The 25,831-nt window shown below is 46.8% G+C and overlaps 1 protein-coding gene across 4 annotated transcripts in view; it reads right to left on the bottom strand.

Annotated features, from left to right (window-relative positions):
• ANKRD11 (ankyrin repeat domain 11) overlaps positions 1-25,831 on the bottom strand; it is a 134,819-nt gene that overhangs the window by 89,636 nt on the left and 19,352 nt on the right. For 3 of the 4 annotated variants that reach the window (XM_027685158.1, XM_027685159.1, XM_027685160.1), the window contains exon 2: positions 21,098-21,178. The gene's annotated coding sequence lies outside the window, so the exon portion shown is untranslated. Of the gene's footprint in view, positions 1-21,097; positions 21,179-22,293; positions 22,312-25,831 lie in introns of those variants that run through there. The other variant, XM_027685161.1, reaches the window with a different exon arrangement.

The following is a 25,831-nucleotide window of genomic DNA, read 5'->3' as shown; positions in this document are numbered from 1 at the left end:
AATTTGTCTGTTCTTGCAGCAGGATGAGGCAAAGCTCTTTAGGAGAGAAACAGCCACAGTTTGGGTCAGTTTTTCAATTAATATTTGAAAAAAATTTTTTTATTTTTTAAACAGGAACCTTTCTAACATCCATGAAAGTCAACTTCCCTCATGCAAATCTCTTGCCTGAGATCCCTTTCCACAGACTCGTTTCTTGCTGCATCTTTTTGTGATCCCAGTTCAGGGCTCAGGTGGTGGTACTGGAGATGCACAGCATGGGAGCACCTCCTCCCCCAGCGGGAACATTCCAAGGGGATGAAGGATAGTGATCAGCACATGATGGCACCCAAGGCTGTGCCCTAGTTTTAGATCCCAGCTTCTTTCCTGCATAAACCACTTCACTTGTTCTAAAGAAAAAACCAAACTCATGGAATCACAGACTGGTTTGGGTTAGAAGGGACCTCCAAGCTCATCTCATTCCATGGGCAAGGACACCTCCCACTAGACCACGTTGCTCCAAGCCCCAGATATACCTAAAGCCCCTTTATATCCCTAAAAATTTGGACTCTCTCCTTGGTCAGGGTATGCTAAGCAACTGAAAGAGGCAAAATAAAGGGCTCCAATAAAAATTTTGCCACTGGGCTACTGTGTCTGCCCAGGTGGAGAGTCCCTGGCATCCCATCCGGCCACCATGGAGCTCTCACGGAACTCCTGCCATCCCAGGGCCACCATGACAGCATCCCAGGAGCTGCACAGCCCAATTCTATTAAAATGGACTATTTTGAGACTTTAAAAGCACATAAATGTGATTGCCAAACACCAGATAGGCTTGAAATCTTTTATTTCATTCTGAGCATTTGCAGGCACCAAAGTGGAGCGCCAGGGGTGAGGAACAGGAGATGCTCTCATGAGGATGCTCCACACCCTCCTCCTCCCACACTCACCTTCGTGAGTGGAGCAGGGCTACCAAAACCCCCCAGAGGTGAAACACCTAAAATGGGAGTGATCCCACACCTGACACACGTGGGCAGCTTTGTCTCCCCAAAACAGGTGAAGATCCCTCAACGGCATCCACACAAAGCCCACCTGCACCCCCACATCTCATGTTCTGTGAGGCTCAAATCCAAGAAGATCCCACTGCCATTCATGAGGAAATCCATCACCTTCACTAAAAGCTCTTAATGGCCTGTGTCCAAATTCTGACTCCAATTGCAGCTTCCTGTTCTCCACAGAGAGCTCCTTTTGATTTGTGTGTTATCCCATCACCAAAAAGGACTCTAAAATTTGGAGTAAGGATCTGAAGGGAGCTGGTTTTAAGAGAAAGGGTTGGAAATGGTACATTTAGTGAGAAGAACGTCAGGAATGAGAAAGAGGCTGTAAGTGCCATGTTTAACACCAGTTCGATGGATTTACAGAACATGGGGACAAGCTGAGCAGAGGCTGCTCAGGACCGACACTGAGCAACACTTCCCAGAGCACTGCTTGGGTATTTTTAGCCTGGTTTCCTGAGGAAATGGGGCCCACGGCTGCAGTGATCCCACTGCTCCCCAGCACAGCCTGAAGGGTGAGAGGGACTGAGGCAGGCGGGCGGGAGATGCTCATGCCTGCAGGAAGGTGAGAGCCTGGTCAATGCCCAGCCTTCCCAAACCCAGGAGTGGTTTGGGAAAAGAGTAGGAGAAGCACTGCAAAGGAGACTACATTTTATACAACAAGCATTGTGCTTTCTCTGAAATCGGGAACCAAATCCCTGCGGGCTAAACTGACAGAAGGCTGGATGGGACTTGGAGCAACCTGGTCTAGTAGAAGGTGCCCCTGCCGACGACAAGGGGTTGGAACTGGATAATCTCTAAGGTCTCTTCCAACCCAAACCATGCCACTGTTCTACTAAGTGCTTAACCAGACACACACTCCCTATGCTGAGACTATTTCTCCATCTTCTTGCTCTCCCTGATCCATAAGCCTCCATGTACCTGGAGACACCCACACTGATGAGACACCCACGCTGAGACCACCTTTACTGAGGTGTGGTGTCACCAGACCTGCTGCAGTGGGTGGCCATGGGCTCTTCTGCCCTTTCACCACCATACCCAAGGCCACCACAGCTGGAGACATTCACAAGTGATTTACTGTCACTTTAAAGCTCGCTGCAACCCCAAGTCAGCAGGCCAAGCCTAAAATGTGATAAGCCAGTGTTTTCTTTTTAATAACGACACATAACATCCTCGGGGAACTGTAAAAACTGACATGCTCTCTACATAGAACCCTAAAAGCAGGAAATCACTGCACACAGCAACATCTCAGATAACCTGTCACTCCCTGCCCTATGGAGGAGTGAATGGAAGAAAGCCAGAAAAATTCAAGAATAAAATGGACAGAGAAATGGATCAGGAGAGTCTCTGAGCCAGAGACCCAAAGGGTCACCTTTGCCAGAGCTCAGAAATGTTGTTTGAGATAAAAACAATTTTATAATGTAGTTATGCTCCAAAGCAGTGAAATACTACTTAAAAACAATAAAATACAGACTAGGAAGAAAATTAAGGTGAGATTGAAGGGTTTGGAAATGCAGAGGGTTCTGTGTCATCCCTGGCAGGGTGAGCAGGCAGGGAGGGACAAGAGAACCCACCACACACTGCTGACCAAGCTTCTCTCCACCCACTGCTCAGCTATAATCAGCTGAAGAGAACAGCAGTGAAAGTTCCTCTGCCTCACCTGAAAACTTAAGCTCTTCTGAAAGGGTTTTCTTACCTCCAGATCCACCCAAAGCCCTGTGACATCTGCATTAGTGAATACACAGATGTGCACTCAGCTCCTGCCAGGAAGGAACTGGGACACTCATGTGCACGTCAGCACCTCTTGGGACAACCTCGTCTACTGGCTCAGAGGAAAATCCTGACAGTCTTACAAAATGCCCAAACTTTGGCTCTTCAGCCTGAAAACTAGTTACAAACTGGTATTTTAATTATCAGAGAAACGGTTTCACATTCCCAGCTCCATCTGGTCAGTCTTGTCAGATGAACTCCATCTCAAACTGACTTTTACTGACATTTTCCATCTTCCCCCTTCAGTTTCCTCTCCTGCCATCCCCTTCCATGCCGAACAAACCCTTTTCCCAGGTTTTCAAGCCCTACCAGAGTTTATAATCTCAGCTTGTTGCCCAAATTCAGATACAAATGGGACTTCCACTACACCCTGCAGTTCCACAGCTCACAGGGAACCTCAATTAAAATCAGAATTCTTAAATGTCAAATAAGATGCAAAATTGCATCTTTGTCCTCTACATGGACAAAGCCATGAAGAACAAACCAACCATCTAATATACAAAATCTTGGGAAAGGGTTAGGAACAATACTGTATTACTTCAAAAAACTTCCAGAGCTTTCTGTGGGAGGGGGGAATCACCGTTATCAGCCCAAGGAAGAGATGAGAAACTCACTGTCCCCAGCTTGGGAGGGGAAGAGGGACAGTATCTGAACTTGACCTCAGCACACTCCTGGTTGGGAGCTGATAGAGAACTGGCCTTGGCAAAGAGAAATTCAGTTACCCTGCAGGAGGGAAGGGCTGGGGAGCTTGTCCTGTATCTGTGCTCCAATAAACCCAGTCGTTAAACCCACATAAACCACCCAATGAAGGGGCATCAAGGGCCGTTATCGCCCAACCAGCACCAAACCAAGGGATAGAGCCCCAACGCCCCGAAATGGGGCTGTGCTGTGCTTTTACCAACCCCAAAAAATACTTGGAAAGCAAATCCAAAATATAAGGCAGGGCACACATCCTGTTTTTCTGGAGATATACAGTTTCTCAAGTGTTATAAAAATGATTTGCCACAGAACAAGCCAAATGTATTGGAAAGAAGCAGCGCCTAGTGTGGATAGAAGGTGTTTTTAGCACACTCGGGCCAATTAGGATCTCAAAGGTTTCCAAGCACTCCCCTCCTCTTAACCCAACAGAAGGAAACTGAGTTTAGCAAGTTATTTAGGGTTTCATTTGCTAATTTGCAAAAACAAGGAGAAATCTTCCCCTGCTCTCCCAGCATCTTGTTGGGAAAGCTCCTGCCAACACGCGAGTGTCGCTGCCAACAGCTCAACCCGGCGTGACCCAAAGTCCTCCCTCCCGGTGCCGGCGCACGGCTTCGGGAACGCGGGAGGGAGCGAGACACCGGCGGGTGCGGAGACAGCCGAGGGGGGTTATCACAACCCTGACATCACATCTGCTGCGAAAACGAAACCAGGCAAAAAACACTACACTCTAAGCCAAGTTTAAACCAATAAACCAAGTTTAAACCAGTCAGGGCTCCGGTAACGGTAAAGTGACCCGGCGGTTCTCATCTGAAAGAAGAGTCGCTCATGTGCTGCAGAGCTGCAGCCAATGAAGCCTTTGAGAAGTCAAAGTTCTACTCCTTCCCCTCAGCACAACTCAAAATGCTACTTTGAGATGACTGTTCTCGGTTTTACACTGATGAGAGCCAGGTCAGAGCCAGCCTTGGAAAATTTTACTCAGCAGCAGCTTTAGAAACCATAAATTATCTTTAGACTGAGTTTACACAGTCCCCCCACAGCGTGACTGCCAGCTCCTGTTCTCAAGGCTCCTCTTCAGACATCACAGCCCTCTCCAAAGCAGAACCTTCACCCAGGCACAGCAGGGCTGAGGCAGATAATACCAGGACCATCTTTGCTCAGACAAGCACCAGACTAGGTCTGAATTCAAGACTGAGCTTTAGTATTTTCAACCCCAGGCAGAGCCAAAGCTATCAAACCTGGAGGGGAGCACAAACCCCTTGAGCTGCATCACCAGGAGTTTCACTTCCATTGGGAAAAAAAAAAATCACAAATCAACCAAGGCTGGCTCTTTGTAGGCTAAGCCTGGACAGTTTAAAACTAAGATGACTTGAAAACTTTGTTTTGAACTGTTTGTACAAATCTAAACCCAAAAAAGGTAATCAAAACCGTTTTATTAGCGAAAGGGGGTTTTTCCCTCCTCCTCTCCTTGGGGCCATAGCAGAGACTTGGCAGAAACTTCAGCTCCTGAGAATTTTAGTCACAAAATCTGGGAATAAAACCAGCAGACCCTGGACTGACCGTGTCCACACTGAAATGTGTTCGTGGTACACAGAGCCCTAATCCAGGCCTACAACTTCACATCTTGTAGACACAGAACCGACTGGTGTGTTGGTCAAAGAGGAAGCCAACAGGAGAAATGTGACAATTAAAAAGGTTAAAATCTGTGATTCTTCCTTTTCCCTCAATGTTTTCATGGACTGAGGGAAGTGGGACACTGCTTTGGACAATTCTCCCTAGCACACAGTGACAGCAATTCTTTGTGTAATGGGGGCAAATCTACCAAACCCAAACCCACTCTCCGGAGTGAACAGCCCCAGCACTGATGGATCAGGTCACCAGCTGCCTTCATGGAGCAGTGATGCCAACGGCAGCTGTCTCTGCTTCCAAGAGTGCAGGAACACGAGCAGAGCTGGCTCCAAGGAGTTGAGACTGGCTTTCAAGCATGGCAGCGTTTGGGGACAATTCCAGCAGCAAGGCAGATGTTTGATTCAGGAGCTGTCACTCATGGGCTAAAGTGAGAACATCTGCTACTCACGGCAAGAAAATCCTGCATCGGAAACCAAAATTCTCAAATAATTTCTCCAGGGTCACAAGGGAATAACAGTGACACAGTCCAGGGCATGGAGGTTTTGGAGATGCTGGAAAGAAAGGTGAGTGGCACCCAGGAGCACTCCAGGGACACTCACAGGTACTTACACTGCCCTGGTGTTTAACCCCGAGCCGACAGAACGGCCTGGGGTGTATTTATTTAAGCTGAACACAAACCTTCAAAGGATGTCAGGATCAGAAATTAATGTAAGGTAAGGGAAAATCTTCCAGACAGGGATTAGCTGAGAAACCCCTGCTGGGAGTTGGAGTGAGTGCCAAACTGTGACAGGCGAGATTAATACTTCTAGAGGCATTACCACAACAAAAAATCTGAGGGAAGAATGTTTTTCTAGAAGGTTTTTCCTCCTCCGGAGCGAAGGGTCATTACCCACCACACACCTGTGGAGGAAGATCCGACTGCATGGAACAGCCCCTGCCCAGGAATTTCCAACACACATTCCAGCACTGGGCAATGGATTTCTCCTGTGCCATATATCACTGCCAGGCAAAAATTGATATATCCTACAGATAATTTCCAGAACGTTCCAGAAGTTTCTCTAACTGGTCTCTGTACAGTGATGACACCTTCACTGCCCAACTTACCAGCTCCAACAAATCCCCTTCAGGCTGGTGCTTCAGCAAACACTAAGTAGGATCTGTACACTTCATTATCAAAGGAAAATGTCTGAAAAAAAGCCCTCAGAACATTCTTTCTGCCCATTGTCAGAAAATTGGAGCCCTCGGCCACATCCCGCACCCTCATTTTCTTGCACACTCTTTCATATCTGGTTTTGGCACTGCCCCTATGAGGGTTCTGACTTGGGATCTGTCCACACATTCCAGCAATAAATGACACTAACTGGAGTCATTCTTTAAAATATCTGTCAAATATAATCCTTTCAGTGTTTCGATTCTCACTGACTTGCCCCCACAGAGCTGAGAAGAAGTCATAAATTATATGTTCTGCCACTCAATTTTCCCTGATTGTTTGGTAGAATCTCTCCACTAATACCCAGTGATCACCAGCCACCTCGTGGCTTAAGTGGTTTCCAATCATGAAAGATTTATCCACTGTGACTTCCAGTCAATCATAGAGACACCAAAATGGTTATCAGGCACTCTCATCAAGACCACAGATGAGCAGACAGACTCCAGAGACGAGGGAAAGGGGATCCGAGGGCTGACTCCAGACACTCCAAACTCACAGAGCAGCTCCAACAGCTGCATATGAAAAACATCTCTGTGAGGGAGGCAAAGGTCCAGAGCCCAAACTTGGCTCTGAAGGAACTCCTGCCTGGGTCACAGCACATGCAGGGACCCCTTTCTGAAGATCCAGTACATTCAGGGAAGAGCTGTTTGCTGGGACGATACAGAATCACTGAGGTTGGAAAAGACCTCCAGGACCACTGAGCCCAACCTGTGACTGACTGATCACCACCTTGTCAACTAGACAAGAGCACTGAGCGCCACATGCAGTTGTTTCTTAACACCTCCTCTTCTCTTGAGGAGAGGAAAGAGGGATTGATTGCTCACTACAAGGGTGCCAGATACCAGCTGCAGGTTCACCACGAGTATGAGTGAAAACCAACTGCATGCTTGGTACTCTTTCCTCCCCAAATTCAGCCAATACTCCCAAGAGTGCAACATGAAAACCTGTGTGCTCAAAAGCTCACACCTGCAGCCTCCAGAAGTAAACCCGGAGCATCACAGCGATGGTTAACTGGAACACTGAAATGGATTCATTCATCGTGGAAAACTCAGAGGCAGAAAAGGCTATTTTAGAGGGAGAAATAATCACAGAATCATGGAATAGTTTGAGTTGGAAAGGACCTCAAAGCTCATCTCATTCCACCCCTGCCAGAGGCAGGGACACCTTCCACTAGACCAGATTGCTCCAAACCCCATCCAGCCTAGCCTTGGACACTTCCAGGGTTGGGGCAGCCACAGCTTCTCTGGGCAACCTGTGCCAGGGCCTCCCCACCCTCACAGGGAAGAATTCCTTCCATATATCTAATCTAAATAAATTTTTCAGCATAAAACCCTTCCCCCTTGTACTTTCAATGTTTGCACTTACTCTCTTACTCACACATATTAACCAGATTAAAATTCCCAAAACTCAGCTGCTCCGACTCTAGGAGATGACTGGGATGAGAAGGATGGCTGACAGCACATACTGCCCGCAATCAGAGCGCACAAGGGGGGGACACCAGTGCCAACTGGGCAGGCCTGGGCAGAGCCCCCACACTGACATAACCCTGTTCCCCACAGCTACTTCACTGCAGTGGAACACAGCAGCTTCTCAAGGCCAGCAGTTCACGAGAGAGCTACGGGGAATTAATTGCTCCAGAACCAAAACTAGAAGAGTAAGCACAATTTATTTTGCCACATTCTTAAAATGAAATAAGAAAACATTTAAACACTACAGCTTATTTAGATAATACACACTGGAAGACATCTTTTACCGCTGGCAGCTTGAAAGAAAAGAACATAATTACAATTCCAAGCATGAAATGAGCTCTCTTCCACACATGCCTGAACCAAGTCTGACTGTTTCACCAGCTGTAGGGAATCAAAGCCGGCACAATTCAACAGAAAGGACAGAGAAGCAGAAGCTCTTGATGCCTTTAACCTGGTAATTGCACAGCACCTGGATCCGGCGGGGCTGCGGAGGGTTGAGCAGTTGCAGATGTGCAGCTGATGTGGTGCAGGAGCATTTGATTTCCCTGGAATGCGGGACCCCAAACAATGCATCTGTGTGCAGGCCCACCCCACGGCCGGGTGTGGGCCCAGGGGACACATAAAAGCCAACATTATACTACAAGGGAAGAGAAAAAAGCCCCAGCGTGAGCTTGACTTGTTTAACTAAGAGAAAAACAATGGCAGCTTTGGTCAAAGTTTGTGCCAGAATGACCAGTGGCCACTTCCAGAGACATTCTTTGTTCAAGTGCTTCAACACTCCCTCGCTCCACTGGCTGCCCAAAATCATAAAGGTACAGAGGGGGCTGCTAAATCCAAATCCTCAGCAACATCTGCCCCTCCTGCTCCTCACAGAAACCGTTCAAACAGCTCTGAAACAGAGCTCTTGGCATTATGTCGAGAGGCAATCACGCACTGACTCTTCTCCTCTCTGAACTGTCAGTGTGACACAGAGTCTACTTGTTGTTGCCCCATGGGTTTCACATCTGCTTTTCTCAAAGCCTTCAAGTCCTCACCCTGCACCAGGAAAAACAAGCCCAGCTACTACCCCTCTCCTGCAAATCCAAGCTGAGCTTCACACGCAGCCCTGGGAAAGCCCCTGGGCTCGGGTGCTGTGGCCTTGCCTTCTGCACCACAGCCTGCAGCAGCCAGGCTCCGGCTCCACTGCTTCCCAGGAGCAGCTGGGAATTCTGGCTTGGCTGCCAGCACCACACGTACACAGTGACACAGGCGTCCCTCCAGCCAGAGCAGTGACATCAAACAGAGCTGAACAACGGGACAAAAACAAACTACATGGGAGTTAACGTTGTTGGACTGAGAGTAACTCCAAACTTGACCCTGGATTTGAATAAACCCTTCCACAAGAACTGAATTCTACTGAGGAGGAGCTGGGAGAGCTGCTGCCCATCATTCTGCTGGGGAATGAGGGGAAGCCTGACTTGGAAGGTTTATTAAGGTATCCTGACCCCCAGTACCACCAAGGCAATCCCCTGCTAGTACAGAAGCATCAGTGCTGCTGTTGGAGAATATTCTTACATGTCCATTGAAAAGAGAAACCACCACTCTGCAGCTCAAAGAAATGAACATTTCCCCTTCCAGTCTGCACAGACACATGCAGATAACTCTGTAAGCTTGCTTGGATTTGGAACAGAAGTATCCAGCCCCCAGCACAGTGTCACAGAACATCCCATGTCACTGCACGATGCTATTTGTGCCCTCGCAGCATTTCCAGGCTGACATTCCCAGCCCTCAATACTGCCAGCCTGGAGACACTCCCATAGCCTCCCAGTAGAGCCTGGGCAGCACTGGGACTGTCAAGATGAGCACTCCCCATCCCTGGAAGTGTCCAAGGCCAGGTTGGATGGGGCTTGGAGCAACCTGGTCTAGTGGAAGGTGTCCCTGCCCATGGCAGGGGGTGGGATGAGATCAGCTTTAAGGTCCCTCCAAACCATTCCATTATTCCATGAATTAATGCCCCAGGATATGGCGCAGAGAGCTGACACCACACCAGAGCTCAAATACACAAACCCAAAAGTGTTTCTGTGTTTCAGAAGAGCCGGCCCCACCACCCACCCATGAGATGGCCATGGCAGCCAGGCCTGGCTGTGCCCTCTCCTCCTCCTCCTCAATCAGAATTTCAACAAAGGCTTCACCTGAGGCCAGCCTGGCACAGAGATCGCTGGCTTAAGGCTGTGACCCCACAAGAAGACACAGGCAGAGTGGGAGGGATGGGTGTAGCCTTCTGCTGTGCTCAGAAGGCAATAGAGAAGCAATTCACATTAAAAAAAGATAGTTTTAGGTCACTTCTCTATCATTTCAGTTGAATTAAAATGCAACATTTAAATTGCAGTGATTTCCATGTGCAATTTTAGCTACTGCACTAAGCTTCATACGAAAAGTTTAAAAAGAGGACTGGCTACAATATAGCAAAAAAAAAAAAAAAAAAAAATCAGCAAACCTGACAAAAACCCACCAACATCATGAATATCTATATGAAATCACACAATCCTTAGTGCATGTTGAGATATATAGATATATGCACACTGACATTCTGCCTGGAATCATCCAGAGATCTTTTCTTCCCCATTTTTCAACCCCAAAAGGATTATTACTATTTCTTTCCAGACAAGACCTTCTGCCAACATTCTGGAGGGCTGAAGTCCAAACCACACATAGTTCAACAACAGCAGAGTTGAACAAAAAGGAAAACTAGAGCTTTTTTTATTTTAATTATACCTTGTGAAAGTACAGCCGAGCAGGGGGGAAAAGAAGTCCAAGTCATTGATTAATTCCAGAGTAATGAGGAAGGTTCATGGCACACTAGAATACCTATTTTACTAAGTTTATCAGATTTATCACCAGCCTTTAAATGGCTAAACTGGAGGTGGCTCTCCAGGAAAGCTCTCACTGCTGGAATTCTCACACTGCAATGGCTGAGAGTCCCCAAATTAATACTTTTACAGGCAAGGGTTTCATAACTGGGTCAAAGCAGGAGGGTGACGGCATAAATTCTGCCTCACCCAGCAGAAAAAGCCAGGATCAAGCTCCTTTCCCAGGGATCCCCGAGGTTTTAACAGGGACAAAAATTCCAACTTTGCAAAACAGCAAAATCCAGGCTCTTTCAACACCTTTTAATTGAAGCTGTGCCAGGACCGTGTCTGGAATTCTGATCCCACTTTCTCCTGAGCTGGAGCACAGCTTTGTGCTGGCAGCACCAGAAACAGGAGGTTTTCAGAAATAAAATCATCTAAATCTGCATCAAGGGGTAAAGCCACAAAGAATCTCAGCAGAAAAGAGACTGGAAAAGAGCAATTGGGAACAAGGTCTACTCCGAGGTATCTGATGGATCCTTAGTACTGAACATTCCCATGCTAAAGCCATGAACACTTATGGTTTTAACACAAACTGTCTCACTCCTTTGCCCAGGACACTCTGTCCTCCTTGTTTGTATCTGAGAGTTGTTCCAACAAAACGTATTTAGCAGTATAAAAAAAATAGAGTCCAGGACTTTCTTCATTCCTCAGAGCTACTGTAAATTAAATATTAATATAGAAACTATTTCTGTGAGCAAAGGAAAGTTCGGTATGGGGAGATTTTTTTTTTCCCCCGATGTCTCACTCACAAAAGTATTCACTTTAAAGTGACACCCGACTTTAAAGCCACTGTGTCCTCTGGGGCAGGAGCATCAGTGGGAGCACAAGATCCCAAAAGCAGCTGGACTTGCCGGTGTTCCTGGTCAAAACCATACAATTTGTCTGGTGACAGCACAGAAAATCACTGTATTGGAGGGTAATTTTAATACCCTATTATAATTAATTCAGCATTACAAACCAGGAAGTCTCAGCCTACAGCAGCATCCTGGAGGTATCCAACTTACAGACAGAAGTACCAAAAGACACCACCAACGGGGGATCAAACCACTGGCAGCTATTTTGGTGTGTAAACCATCAAAGTTGAGCTTTTCTTTTCCACATCATTTTGCTTCAGCGCCCAGGGTGTTTGGGAATGCAAGGCTGAGGAATAACTCAGCTTGGGCCACAGCACTCTGCGGACACATCACTGGAATTCCATCCTGCTGTTATGCCCAGCTCACTGCTCCAGTTATCCAGCCTGAAGATCTAATTAAACCTCTTGCTCATCAGCACCTGAGCTCACTCAGGAGCGGCTCAGAGCTCGGTGCCATTTCTCAAGGATGAAAAAAGGAGGTGAAGCAGCTCTGAAGGCTCCTGTGGGCAGAGACCATCCATCCACATTCCTGTCACGGAACAGTTTGGGCTGGAAGGGATCTCAAAGCTCATCCCCTTCTACTCCTTGACAGGGGCAGGGACACCTTCCCCTAGACCAGGTTGCTCCAAAACCCATCCAACTTGCCCTTGAACACTACCAGGGCTGGGGCAGCCACAGCTTCTCTGGACAACCTGTGCCAGGGCCTCACCACCCTCAGAGGGAAGAATTTCCTTCTAATATCTAATCTAAATCTCCCCTTCTTTCAGCTTAAAGCCATTCCCCCTTGTCCTGTCACTCCAGCCTTTGTCCAAAGTCCCTCTCCAGCTCTCCTGGAACCCTTTTAGGCACTGGAAGGGGCTCTAAGGTCTCCCTGGAGCCTTCTCTTCTCCAGGCTGAACACTCCCAGCTCTCCCAGCCTGTCTCCAGAGCAGAAGGGCTCCAGACTTTGGATCAACTTGGTGGCCTCCTCTGGATTTGTTCCATCTGGACAGGTCCAAAGCACCATGTGGGACTTGGATAAAAACCCTCCTTGGGTCCCCATCCCACAATCCCTGCACAACATGGGAATCAGCCCCAAGGACAGTATCTGGCTACAGGAAACCCAAACTGCACTTCAACTGGAATTGTGGCTGACCTTGAAGTAGGGGACATTTAAAAATACATCTGCATGTGCACATAGAGCTGTGGGTAATTTAAATGCTTTCCTACCTCAGCAAGCTTGAGGTCAAGGGAACGAGGGAAGTTTCTCCAGTTTATATACTCGAGGGTTTGGGTAAATTCATATATTCAGGTTCTCCTTATTTTATAGCACTAAATAACCAGAAACTGCAAGGAGAAAGAGGGGAATTTAGCAAAGGAAGGAGAATTCAGGCAAAGCCCAGAGGAGCTGCTATGTCGCTACTACCAGTTGGTTTAGACAGAGATTTCCTTCAGACTGTTGTAAAAGCAGCATTAAAAACGAGAGGAAAAAAGGATTCAGGCCTGGGCAGCTGCTACATCCAGCTGCAGTCCCGACTGGTGACAGGAAAAGAATACATGATTATTTTTCCTCATTATTTGTTTTCATGTTTTTATTTTGTCCAATTATTGACTACCTGTTGCCATTTGATTTTGACTCCGTAGAACTTCTATGTAGCACTAAAACTGTGTAATTATGTTAATGAAAGTAATTTACAATACAATAACGAGTAGACTTAGTACCAGTCTCTGAGGTTATTCAAGATAATCATGGAATCATGAAATACCCTGAGCTGGAAGGGACCCAACAAGGATCACCCAGCCCAACTTTCCTCATGAGGAAGTTGTAGACAGGACTCAGGAGCAGAGTTGGTTTATTCCTTTATCCTTAAACCCTTCCTTATACCTCTCCAAAGCAAAACTCTCCAATCACCATTTTTCCTCTAACCTAAAATAAATTTCTCTGAATATTTATTTCCTATATTATCTTCAACCCAAATGTGCATTTCTCTTACAACAGTTAATTCCAATTAAGAGAATGTTGAAAGGCTTCCTGCAAAAAACAACTACAGGATATTGGCAAGACTACAAGAATGAGGTAAAAACTACTGAAGACAACAAAATAATTTTCTTCTGACTGTGCAACATAAAAAGAAAGTATATTTCTCATATGACACCCGTAATAAGTCTGGGTCCAGCAGAGAATAACCAGAGCTATTGAACACTGACCTTTGAATCCTTGTACCGTTCAACAGCTGAAAAATTATATAAAAGGATAAAAATGGCCAAAATTAGAGAGCTCCTCCCGCCCTACCCACCCTTATCCACCAAACTGACCAGCTTCCCTCAGTTCTGCCGTTCCTCCAAATATTTCTCTATGTTCCCTTGCTGTCGGTGTCTGGCTGATCACTGGAGCTCATCTCCGTTCAGTCAGCCTGGGGGAGAGGCTGGAGCTGCCCACATGAACACATCCAGCACTGCCACTGACACCCCATCTCTCACCAAACTGGCTGACAAGACTCCAGGAAACTCAGAATTAAGGTTAAATGTCAGCCAAGGAAACTCACAGGGAACATGCTCTGAAACCACCTGCCTCTGCCCCATGGAGTCTGAGCCTCCCTGTGAGGCACATGACAGCTTCTTAACTACAACTTTTCCTGAAAACCTCTGCATCCTGAAAGCACTGACATTTTCTGAAGGGTACACCAGGAATTGATGACTGTATTTTCACAGTATTGCACCCCAAGATGAGTCCAGACACACAAACTCCATCAAAATCCAAGTGTTGTTTTTTCAGATCAGACAGAACCCAACTTCTGACATCAATGGTGATTTCACCAATGGTGTAAAGCTGGGAAAACTGGACATCACCTCAACAGAACCCCCAGGCATTTGCTCTCGAGTTTAGATAACCACCAAAATAAACATCTGGAAAACTGAACTCCAGTGACACAGTAGGAAGAGAATAAAAACTCCAGTGAACACCTGGCCCCAGGCAGGAAAGTCATAGAATCCCAGGATGGTTTGGGTTGGGAGGGACCTTAAAGCTGATCTCATCCCACCCCCTGCCATGGGCAGGGACACCCTCCACTAGGCCAGGTTGCTCAGGACCCCAAGTCCTTTTGTATTAAAAAAGTATCATCACCACCTGTTGTGTGACAGCATCAAACTGAACCCCAGTCCCCAGGACCTGCTGTCCCAAGCACAGTTATGTGATATCAATCCACCTTGATTCTGCAGCTTAAGCCTTGGAGTGAAATCCCAGCCCGGGAAAACTCAGGATAATATCACAGTGGTCTGTGTCTGTCCCACAATAAATGTTGTTTTCGGTGTTCCAGTGACTCTCACACAAGAACCACCAGCGCTGCCTCCCCCTCTGTCACCACCACCACCACCTCCATGTCAGCACCACCGGGGCCATTCCACTTGGATTGTTATTCACTAGGGCAAATATAAACAAAAAATAAGATTCCATGACCAATTCTACTTGCAAAAGCAAACACAGCATCCATTTACAGTGGTGATTTCCTAAAATAACCCGTACACACGCCTGCTGTCCCTGCTCCTCCTGCAGCGCTTCACCCAGAAAGGTGATGTTACACAAGCACATTCCTGGTTGATAAGGAGCCCCGCGCACCCAGTTTCCCAGAAATAGCTGTTGTGCTCCACAGTTATCCCTAATATCGATAACAACATGGATTTAAATTTCAAATAAATTCAGATGAAAGATTAAAGCAAGAACATCAGTTCCAGCACTGTGGAGATGCTTGTCTTCCATAATGAGGGAGCCCATAAAAATAACAAGGGAGAAGATTTACACCCAAGCTCCACCAAAAAGAAAAAAAAATAGGGAATGAATTACTGATTTTTGCAGCTACTTAGTGGTAGGAACAGATGGTTCCAGGCAATAGTATTGACAACCTCAGAAGCTCCCACCCCCAAAGGTGAGCTGCTAAGTCTGTTCCAAATTCAGGAGTCAAAAGCATCGCAGCTGAGACGCCGCTCTCAGGGGAAGCGCCGCGGTTCAGCCAGTCCCACAGCCCCAGAAATGTGCTTTCACTCACTGCTGCTCTGCCCCAGCCTTCTCCAAGGGCTGTGCCTTCCCAAAACGCCCCCAGGCAGCTCCTGCAGCCACCTGCCCGCTCCAGGGTAAGCTGGAGAGGTGAGGAAGGCAGACCATGGATGGAACAGCTCTGAGGTAAAGCAGAGCTGTCAGGGTTTGACCACCAACCCAAAGCCACTTCTGAAGCCAAAGCCAGGCGTGTCAGCTTCCCAAAACACCCAGGCACAGGGAGCACTTCCAGGAATTCCAGCCCCCAGGGGGTTCTGCCATGGGGGGCACAGCCAACAGCCCCTCACTCGCTTCATGTCCACAATTTTCTGCAAAACATCCAAAGCTCCCCTTTCTCAGTTCTTGCACATCTCCAGCAAAAGGAAACAATCAGCCCATCCAGTCACAACCCAAGATCAAAACACCCATTAAAACATTAACTTGTTACAAACAATCCAGTCTTGGATTTCTGAAGAAGTCCAGCAAACCACCATAAAACAGGGATACCACACATCACTGGAAAAACTGCTGAGCACCTCCCTGTTCATGTCAGACACTTGTCAGCCAAATCACCTCCCATACAAGGGTTCCATAAATTCACAAACTCTGGATCACCTACTATTCTGCAGCTCCAAGCACAATTCCCACCTCACAGGGTGTCCAGCAGTCGGCATGTTCCTGTCATGTTCCCTGGAACATGCATTCCATGGGATGCATGTTACTTAGGCATCCCACTAAAGATGCCCAAGTCACTGATGCAGCTCCCTCCGCATTCCCGTGACATGAAACACAAAAAAAAAAAAAAACAAAACCCCAAACTTTCCCCCACTTAAAGAACACAGGGATTCAAATGTCAAAATCCCCAGGTTCACCAGTATCTACACAAAAGGGGAGGGAACAAGGACATCCCAAACTTCATTCCAGAAGTACAACACTGAGCCTGGTCCTACCCATGGGCCTTTCGGGGCTCCTGGGGTGGGAACATCTCTTGCTGCCAACTGCATCATCTGCACTCAATCACACCATGATGGACACCTTTGGAAAACAAGGGATTTCAGCCATATTGTGTCATGCTGCCACTTCACTCCTTGTCACCTCCCAGCCAGAGTGTCACTTCCCCAGGGCGGGGACCAGAACTTTGAAGAACACCCTTCAGTGCTCCATAAGACACATGTAAATAAACAAACCCATCCAAACACTCCCCTCGCTCCCCACACCACAACCTGCCCCCAGCACTTTAACTTTCCCAAGAGGTCACACCCAGGAACACCCTTGCACAACAATGGAAGCAGAACCGGCCTCTTACTCGCCAAAAAACCTACGGATCCCTTCCCGAAATCCAGCCTTCCTGTGTCACCTGGGCTGGGTGGCTCAGGAATCTTCCTGTGTGAAGTTACAGACTGGCAGTTACTGGAAATGATGATCCCTTGCATTGTCTATGTTATGAGGTTGTTTTAATGGACTTTTTCCTAAATACAACTGTGATTTTTAAGTGTACATTATGTTAATTGATATAAATCTACATATTCCTAACTCAAAACTGTACAATGTTCAGTGTAGGTTACATTAGCGGATATAAATGTACAAAATCCCAACTCCAAAGTAGATTTCTTTTAAAAATTAGGATTTTTGTGGTCGCAATACAGTCCTCTCAAAGAATAAGATTATTCCAAACCAAGTACAGTCAAGGAAAAAACCCCAACTATTTTCCTTCTTTTTAGGCAATTATTGGCATGGCTTTCTCTAGTTCGAAACACAAGAGGAAGGAGGACAAGGTTGTATTTGGTTGTGGGTTGGTCTCATCAATAATTCCCATCTGTGCCGTGGATACACTCGGAGCTGAATTACACCCAAGGAACAAGTCAAGCGAGACATTTTTCAAAGCAGCCCCTGCTCAGCTCAGGTCTGTTCATTAAGGTGCTGCATTGTGCTCCAGCTTGGCTTATTAGCAGTGGAAAGGTCAGGGAAAGTGAATTAATGGAAGTGCTGCGCTCTCCAACATCTGACATGCAAGAGAGGAGCCTCCCTACCTACACTTCTCCTGAAAGGTACGTTCAAATTGAGGGCATGTAGGTGGCACCTGCCAAAAGTGGCATGTGAATAACATTGGCAATTTAACAAATTCTGGGAAAATACAGAGAACTGTAAAAGCAGCAATTCAACCACTCAAAGCAAATGCTTGTGCTGAGATTACAGTTGAAAAAGCAGCTTTTTCACGGGGACAGGGGGAAGGATTTAAAGCTCTTTCCTGTAGGTCTCAGCAGGGTTTTGTGTCCAAAAACTCAAGGCCTGTTTGACACACAAAGAAGCCCAGACTCACAGTTAAGCCACCTCTACTTAACCTCTGCTGGCAGTGAAGATACAGCTTTAAAAATTAAATTTAGACTTTGTCACTTCAGTGCTGTCCAACAGAGCACAACCCAGACATGCAGGTTTACTGCTCCCAAGGGCTGTGAAGACCCACCTCCCACACAGGTACGACAGTGTACAAGCACCACGGGATGCTCTCCAAACCCATCTCCCCTTCCCAGGCCAAGCCAGGCATCGGCACAAACCCAAACTGGATCCTGTGAAACTCTCCAGACAAACCTGCACCTGGAGAGCCACCCAGCTGCTTTACAGCACTCCCAAAATCTGTACTTTTTCAGGAGAAAGGGCTCTACAGCAAAAGTCAGCAAAGCCACAAACCACACAGCTCTACTTCTTTAATGCTCCACAGAATCATGGAATGGTTTTGGTTGGAAGGACCTTAAAGCTCATCTTGTTTCACCCCCTGCCATGGGCAGGGACACCTTCCACTACACCAGGTTGCTCCAAGCCCCGTCCAACCCGGCCTGGAACACTTTCAGGGATGGGGCAGCCACAGCTTCTCTGGTGCCAGGGCCTCACCACCCTCACAGGGAAGAATTTCTTTCCAATATCCCATCTATCCCTGCCTTTAGGCACTGGAAGGGGCTCTAAGGTCTCTCCAGAGCCTTCCCTTCTCCAGGCTGAAGAACTCCAACCCTCTCAGAATTATTAACATGGCACTAGTAATTCCACTTGCCCGTGACTTCCCCTCCATTCTCCAGGCCCTGCTTCATAACACATCAGCTTCTCCCCCTGAAAACCAATGTTCCTATATCCCAGGACCCCATGGAATGCCACTCTCCTCGGCTCAGTGGTGACCAACATGCTAAAGAACAAAGATATGCTGGTGTTTTATTTTCCAACACCTCTAATCTGGAAGGGATAAGATTTGAAATACATGGAAAAAAGCCAGCAAGCTCATCAGAACACTTCCATGCAGAGAAATATCTTCCTGGTGGAATACTGAGCTCGATTCCCCTCAAAGCAGTAAAAATTGAGACCCATATACGAGCACATTTAAGAGCATTAATAGAAAAACATGGAGCATTTAGGTGAAGTCACGTTCCAGCTAAACAACGCTCCCATTATTGCAGCATCTGACTTTCCGAGGACAATTCAATCCTGGCAGCCTGGATTGTAATTGCTTTTCCACTACAGGCCTCAGCTTTACACTCGTGCCCTTCTCGGGAGGTCAGAGCGCGGCTGCAGCTCAGAAAACAATTCTGCTCCGTGCTCCTCATTCATCCTTTTAATCCCACACCTGCATATTCATTAGGAACTCCCTGAAACACCACTGCCAAGGCCACCACTAAAGCTGCTGCCTGGAGAAAGCCTTGGCCCCTCTGCTTCCCTGTGAAGGTGTTGGGAACACACAGATCTCTCCAGCTGTTGGTGCTGGGGAGCAATTGAGTCACCAAACCCCAGGACAAGCCCAACGTGGTGCAGCCGTTCCTGCTGCCAACAGGAAAAAGAAGATATCACTACCCAGAAAAGTGGCTGCCCCACCCCTGGAAGTGTCCAAGGCCAGGTTGGACAGGGCTTGGAGCAATCTGGCCTAGTGGAAAGTGTCCCTGCCCATGGCAGGGGATGAAATGAGATGGGCTTTAAGGTCCTTCCAACCCAAACCTTTTTGTGGCTATGACGAATTTGGCTTGTTTTGAGTAAATCCTTTTAAAACAGGGTCACTCAAATACACCTGAATATTGGGTAAGTTTTTGTTATCCTGTTTTTAAAAAGATGGTTTGCATTCAAAAAGCCAAACACCAATTTGCTTCAAAACTCAGAATTAAACATCTTCGTCCCCACCTAGGAAATAAAACAGGCAGCAAACAGCAACCACCCTGGTTTATCACTGATGTCAGGGCTGAGCCGAGTTTTTCAGGGCCCTGCCGAGCTTCCAGGAAGGATGAAGGAGCTCCTGCACACTCTGGGAAAAGGGCTCAAACCTGATACACTGTAATTACTTAACGGCCCAGGGAGAGTCACTGATGCCTGCTCTGCTTTGTTCCACTGTGAAAGGCTTCTCCTGCTATTAATATTCACCAGGGAAAGCTGAAATAACATCTTGTCTCCACCTGAATACCTTGCAATTATTATGGACACACTAAATACAATGATTTTTATTTTCCCCCCTCAAAATCCAGGACAAAAGGCACCTCCCAGCCTGTAAAGGCACCTGATAGGGCAGGGCTGGACTTCCACGTGGAGCAACTCTCCTTCACCAACAGCCTTCCTCGTGATGACAACAACTTCAACACAAATAATCCCACTGCAGCAGGAACCCAGAGGTCAGCCAAGGACCAGAGCCCCAAGGCAGGAGCCACACACTGGAGTTATACACTGGGAGCCTTCTCCGTAGGATTCCTGGGCATGCTGGGGGTGACCTTGAACCCCTCCATGACATGCACTGCCCAGATGAGCTCACACAGCCTTTAATCAGCTCCCAGCACATCAAATCACCAGCACTGCAGAAACACCAGCCACAACAACCCCAAAACACCAGCCACAACAACCCCCTGCCTACAGCTCCATCCACACCACCGGGACTTCCAGGACAGCACCAGCCTCTACCATGAAACAGAGGCAAAAAATCTCATTTTTCCCCCTAAATTGCACTCTACGACAGCCTGTTATTTCTACATCTGCTAATGCTCTCAAAAAGTTGAATCCTAACACTGAATCAAACTGTAGTCTCAGCAGATTGGGAGGTTTCTCTGCCCAAAATGAAACGTAGGTGCCATCTGTTTCAATTAGACTAATCACAAGGAGACATAACATTGGGAAACTAATACACTTTGGGTTTTTTCAAGACATTTTGAAAGCAAAGAGAAAGAAAGAGGACCATGATGTTATTTAATACTCAGCACCACCAACAACCTGCACAGTCTGCTGGGCAAACCTGTGCTGGAACTGCCCAGGCAGGAAATTTCACTTTTATTTCACTGAAGTCAGGGAAAAACTTGATATAATCAAAATTATCTAAAATTAAAAAGGCACCTCAGAACTACAGACAGCTCCTAAGATATTCCTGGTTAGTGCCTTTTCATCATCCCATGGAATTTGCAATTTTTACCTTCAAAGTTCAGAAAATAAAGACTTTTAAAAAAGGCAATACCAAACACTCCCACAGGGACACAAGCACTTATTAGGGAATAAACCAGAATATTTAGATAGAAATAAAGTCAATATTTACCGATTCCATAGTTGAAAGCTCTTCTTAGCAGGACATATATTAAAATCCAACAGAGGTGTGTCCCAAAAAACGCTGTGTAATCTGAAAAACAGAGGAATAGGTCCATTAGAAAATTAAAACAAGGGAATTTTATTCACAACACCCACGCTGGATTTGGGTACATGAAGGTTACCAAGTACAAACACTTGCCTAATCCAGAAATAAACTCCCTGATAACAAGTCTGCACAAACAGAGGAACACAAGGAATAGTGGAAGCTCAGCCGAGCATCCATCACATTCCATAACTTTCCGATAATAGATTAAAAAAAAAAATCACTTGTCTCAAGGTTTCTGTGACCATCTGTGTGGTTTTAGAGCCATTTTATTTACAAAAAAAGGTATGTCAGCCCCCAAACTGTGAGCAGCTCATGAACCAAAGACAGGCAGAGCCAGCATGAGCTCCCATCCCAGGAATTCACCTTCCCAAACAACTCACGGAATTATCCACAACACCACCACTCTCTTTCCAAGCACACCTTTGCTCTGAATAGCAGTGAATCCACTACAAACCTCTAACTTTATTTTCCAACCAGCTCTCACTGTACTTTCAAGGATATTTTTCCAGCTACAAATTCCCAAAGTGAAATTCCCAACGCCAGGCAGGAACCAGCAGGAGCTCTCAGCACCCAAGGTGAAGGGGAATTACATTCATTAACTGGCACATGAAAGGGTTGGCAGATTCCAAGCCCAAATCCTGCACTCCTCATGTTCCTAGGCCAGACGAGTCAGCCCAGGCTGCTCCATCCCGGGGGTCCCCCGGCTCTTCCCATATCCCACCACCACGTCTGCTCACAAACAAATTCCCCCCCAGGCAGAACAAGCCAGTCAGTTCCAGAGGAGATCCCCCAAGATTCACAGTCATCCCCTGCAGAAGGGCTGAGTTTGGGATGGCACGGCTTGGTGGGAACCTGCACAAGTCACAGGAGAAAGGAAAAATCTGAACTACAAATAAGCCTGTTTGGGGGCTGGCAGTGTGGAAGAGCAGAGCTTGGACACAGCCATGTGTAAAACACTGCCTTATCCCAGAAAAACCAGAGCTTCTGCTACACTTCCACAGAGAAACAGGTCAGGAAAGGAACTTTTTGCAAAGAAATAAGCTGCTGATGCACTGCAGGTCCAACTGCTAAAGCCCAGCTCTGGAGGAGAGCAGCAGTACCTGAGGCACTGGGCCTTCTCCAGTCCAACTGCAGGTACTCTGCCCTGTACAAAGAGGTGAAAGGGTGAACTCCAAGCTCCACATCCTGCTCATGCCAAATTCCCCAAAATCCCACATCCCATCTGTAGACACTGCAAACCACACCGAGGCACACAGTGACCAACCCCTGCTCCAGCTGACAGTGGGAAAAATCTGGCTTTCTCCCAAATTACCCTTTCTTCTAAAAGCAGAAGTGCTAAACCCCAATTTTTTACTCAAAACCTCACATATATAAAGTTACAAGTGGGGAACTACAAAGTACAAAACACGTTCTCTTCATCTTTTGTTTGCTCCACTTCCAGCTGCCCCTTTCCAAGGGCTAAAGATTCCCCAACTCCAAGACCACCATAACTCCTTGGACCTCCACGTGCTGATGGTCTTCCTCCTCTTCCTCCTCTCATACTCACTGAGAACTCTCAGCTTCTTGTGTTCTTTCCCCAAATGCTCCCACAGAATCATTTAGTCTGGAAAAGACCTCTGAGATCATCGAACCCAACCTTTAACCCAACACCACGTTGCCAACCACACCACAGCACTGAGTGCTCTCACACCCATGTTTTCACTGTGGGGCTCCAACCACTGCTTTTAAACCTTGTTTTATCTATTATTCCTCTTCCAAATTCCATCTGCACAACTTCCAGGCCCAGCTCCCTCACATCACGCTCTGGAGCCCAACACTTCTTTAAACAGCATCAGATTTAGTTCCCCATAACGTTGTCACACTGGGACTGGCCTTGCAGAGCTGGTGACAATTTTATACTTTATTGCTGCTCACCTTACAACTTCTGATTTAGCTGGATTTGGACATCTGCCTTCTAAGAATCACCCAGGAGAGACCCTAAGACCAGCCAGGACAGACACACAGTGGAAGAGATCGGGAACCCCCGGAGAGCCTTGTTTGTTTTGGGAATCTTTCACTCCCCAACGAAGAGCCAAAGGGAGGATGTCCAGATGAGCAACACAGCTGCATCCAGGGTAGAGCTGCTTCCAGCTGAGCCAAGGGAAGTTTTTGGAACCTCAGTGAAAAGGAGCAGGCCAATATAAACCCAAAAACCCAGAGGAACACATACAGGCACACAGTCCTGACTCAAAGAAAGGAATCCTGCGGCAGGTAAACTTCTCCAGACAAGGAAAAAGACAAGTTTTTTGACATTTTTCTTTGAGAAGGACAGGAGATACATGGCTACTTCATGGTTTTCTCCATGGCCAGGGAGTCCTGGAGCACTGAAGGATCCCCTGACAGCAACTGCAGCCCTATGGAGCACAATAATACTTGCACAGTAACTTTTCCAGCAGGATTCCCCTTCTCATTAGTGCTGCTTTGGGGCAAGAAGTTGTTTTCGGATTCAAAGTCAGACTTGCATCAATTCAGATTTTCTAGTGATCCAGAACTAAGCAGCGTAACAGGATTTCAGGATGAGATTTAGATTCTGGTTAAGACTAACTTCTGAATGGAAAAAATCTCCAGGGACTCGGAGAGCCTTTTTCCACAGCACTCATCTGCTTCCCTCACAATAATTCCATAAAGAGACAGAATTTCAATGAGGCAGCTCTCTGAGGGCTCCAGTGAAAATATACACAGGGGAGCACATGGGACACCACAGAGCTCCTGCACTCAGATAAGCTCCCTTTCCTCCAACACAGAATCAAGAGGGATCACGGACAACAAATTTGGAGAGAGGGGAAATTCAGAAGTGTTTTTCAATGCACTTCATAGGCATGTTCAGCACAGCTTTGTGCCTGCCTGACCACACTGAGACAGCACAGCCAGAGCTTTCACCTGCTGGAATGGGGAAAAGAGTTGTTTCCAAGAAATCCCCATAAATTTGAGATAAATATCCAACTGCAGTGCCCTCCAGCCTATCAGCAGCTCCCAGCCCAGTCATCTCCAGACACACACACAAACTGTCATGTTCCACAGCCACTCTCACCCTTTACAGAGATTCCCAGCAACAGGGTGAGCTCCAGGAGCTGCCTTTCACTATAGTTTCCAAATATTTCCACAGCAATCACATCCCAACTATGCTCAAACAATGCCAATTACTCAAGTGAAAAGCCAAAGCACAGAGAGAATTCCACTAGTCCTCAAAAAAACCTCTCAGTGTTTGATTGTGACAAAATCGTGGCATCAAATAAAATTTAATTTGATGGCTTTCATAACTGAAGTAGGTGATATATTCTCGGTCTTAAAGTTCCTTTATTTTGCCCTGAAAATAATAGGTATGCTGAGATCTTCAGTTTTTAAAGCTCCTGTCATCTGTGCCACTTGATAGAAAATACAAAATAACCTGGTACTGTCCTCAAAAACACAGATCAAGACACTGGTGTGGGTGAAAAGCCCAAGGGTCAATTTCTCCCATTGTAACAAGCATGAAAGAAGGGAAAGATGTGATTCCTGTGGAACTAAATTGTTCTTTCAGTGTTTTAACTTGAAAGTCTCACATGGACAACACAGACTACAAGGAACTGGGGGTTGACAGAAGCCTAAATTCAGGAATAACCAAGCTGCCTGGAAACCTCCAGTGAACTAAGAGAGGGCAGGATCTGTGATGACAAATCACAGAATCCCAGAATGGTTTTGGTTGGAAGGGCCTCAAAGCTCATCTCATTCCAGTCCCTGCCATGGGCAGGGACACCTCCAAGCCCCATCCAACTCCCAGGGATGGGGCAGCCACTGCTCCTCTGGGCAACCTGTGCCAGGGCCTCACCACAATAAGTATTTTTAACGTGTTTCACATATTCTTCAAGATCTGTGCAAAAAGAAAAAAAGCAGTTATATACCGTAAATGTTTGAATTTCATTAAGCTAAAAAACTAATTATCATCAGAAGCTGAACATTTCACAGAGTTTATCCCTTGTAAGCACACAAGATGCAGCTGAGCAGTGAACTCTGAATTGCTGGACATACCAACTTCACTACTGGTTATCTGGTCTCTTCATACCAGATATTTAAAGTTTGCTACCACAACACAGGATATCTCAGAATTATCAACCTCTAAAACTACCTATTGTTTCTCCTGGAAAGATCCACGAAAGCAGCCTGAAAGGTACTTGGCAGGGTAAAAACCTGGGGCTGTCAGAAGAGCCCCAGCTCCAAATCCCTGCAGGAACTTGGAGAATCTTGGCGTGATGTGGCACAGGAGCCAAACAAGCCCCAATGGCTTCCACTGAACCAGACTTTTCAATTCTGTGCACACAATTAGGAGTGCTGGAAACATAGGAGCACTTCCCCTCCTCTTCTCCTTCACTCTGACCACCCTTCTGTGGCTTCCCCAAGGAGTGGAAAGTCCTAAGTCAAAACAGAGCTGCTGGGATTGCTCCAAGCAGCCTTGGGCTGCAGCTCAAGGCTGCACCAGCAACCACAGACAAGACCAGGCTGAGGACGCTGTTTGCCGTGATTTAGTCTGCCCAAGCTAAAAAAACACCTCCTCTTGTTTTAATAATGGTAAATGCCTTAAAGATTGTGCACTTTTATCCCAGAATCATTAAGGTTGAAAAA

This window comes from Neopelma chrysocephalum, unplaced genomic scaffold (assembly GCF_003984885.1).
Source record: "Neopelma chrysocephalum unplaced genomic scaffold, ASM398488v2 Primary Assembly neopelma1_68, whole genome shotgun sequence".
NCBI lineage: Eukaryota > Metazoa > Chordata > Aves > Passeriformes > Pipridae > Neopelma > Neopelma chrysocephalum.
This window is presented reverse-complemented; position numbering and strand designations above follow the sequence as displayed.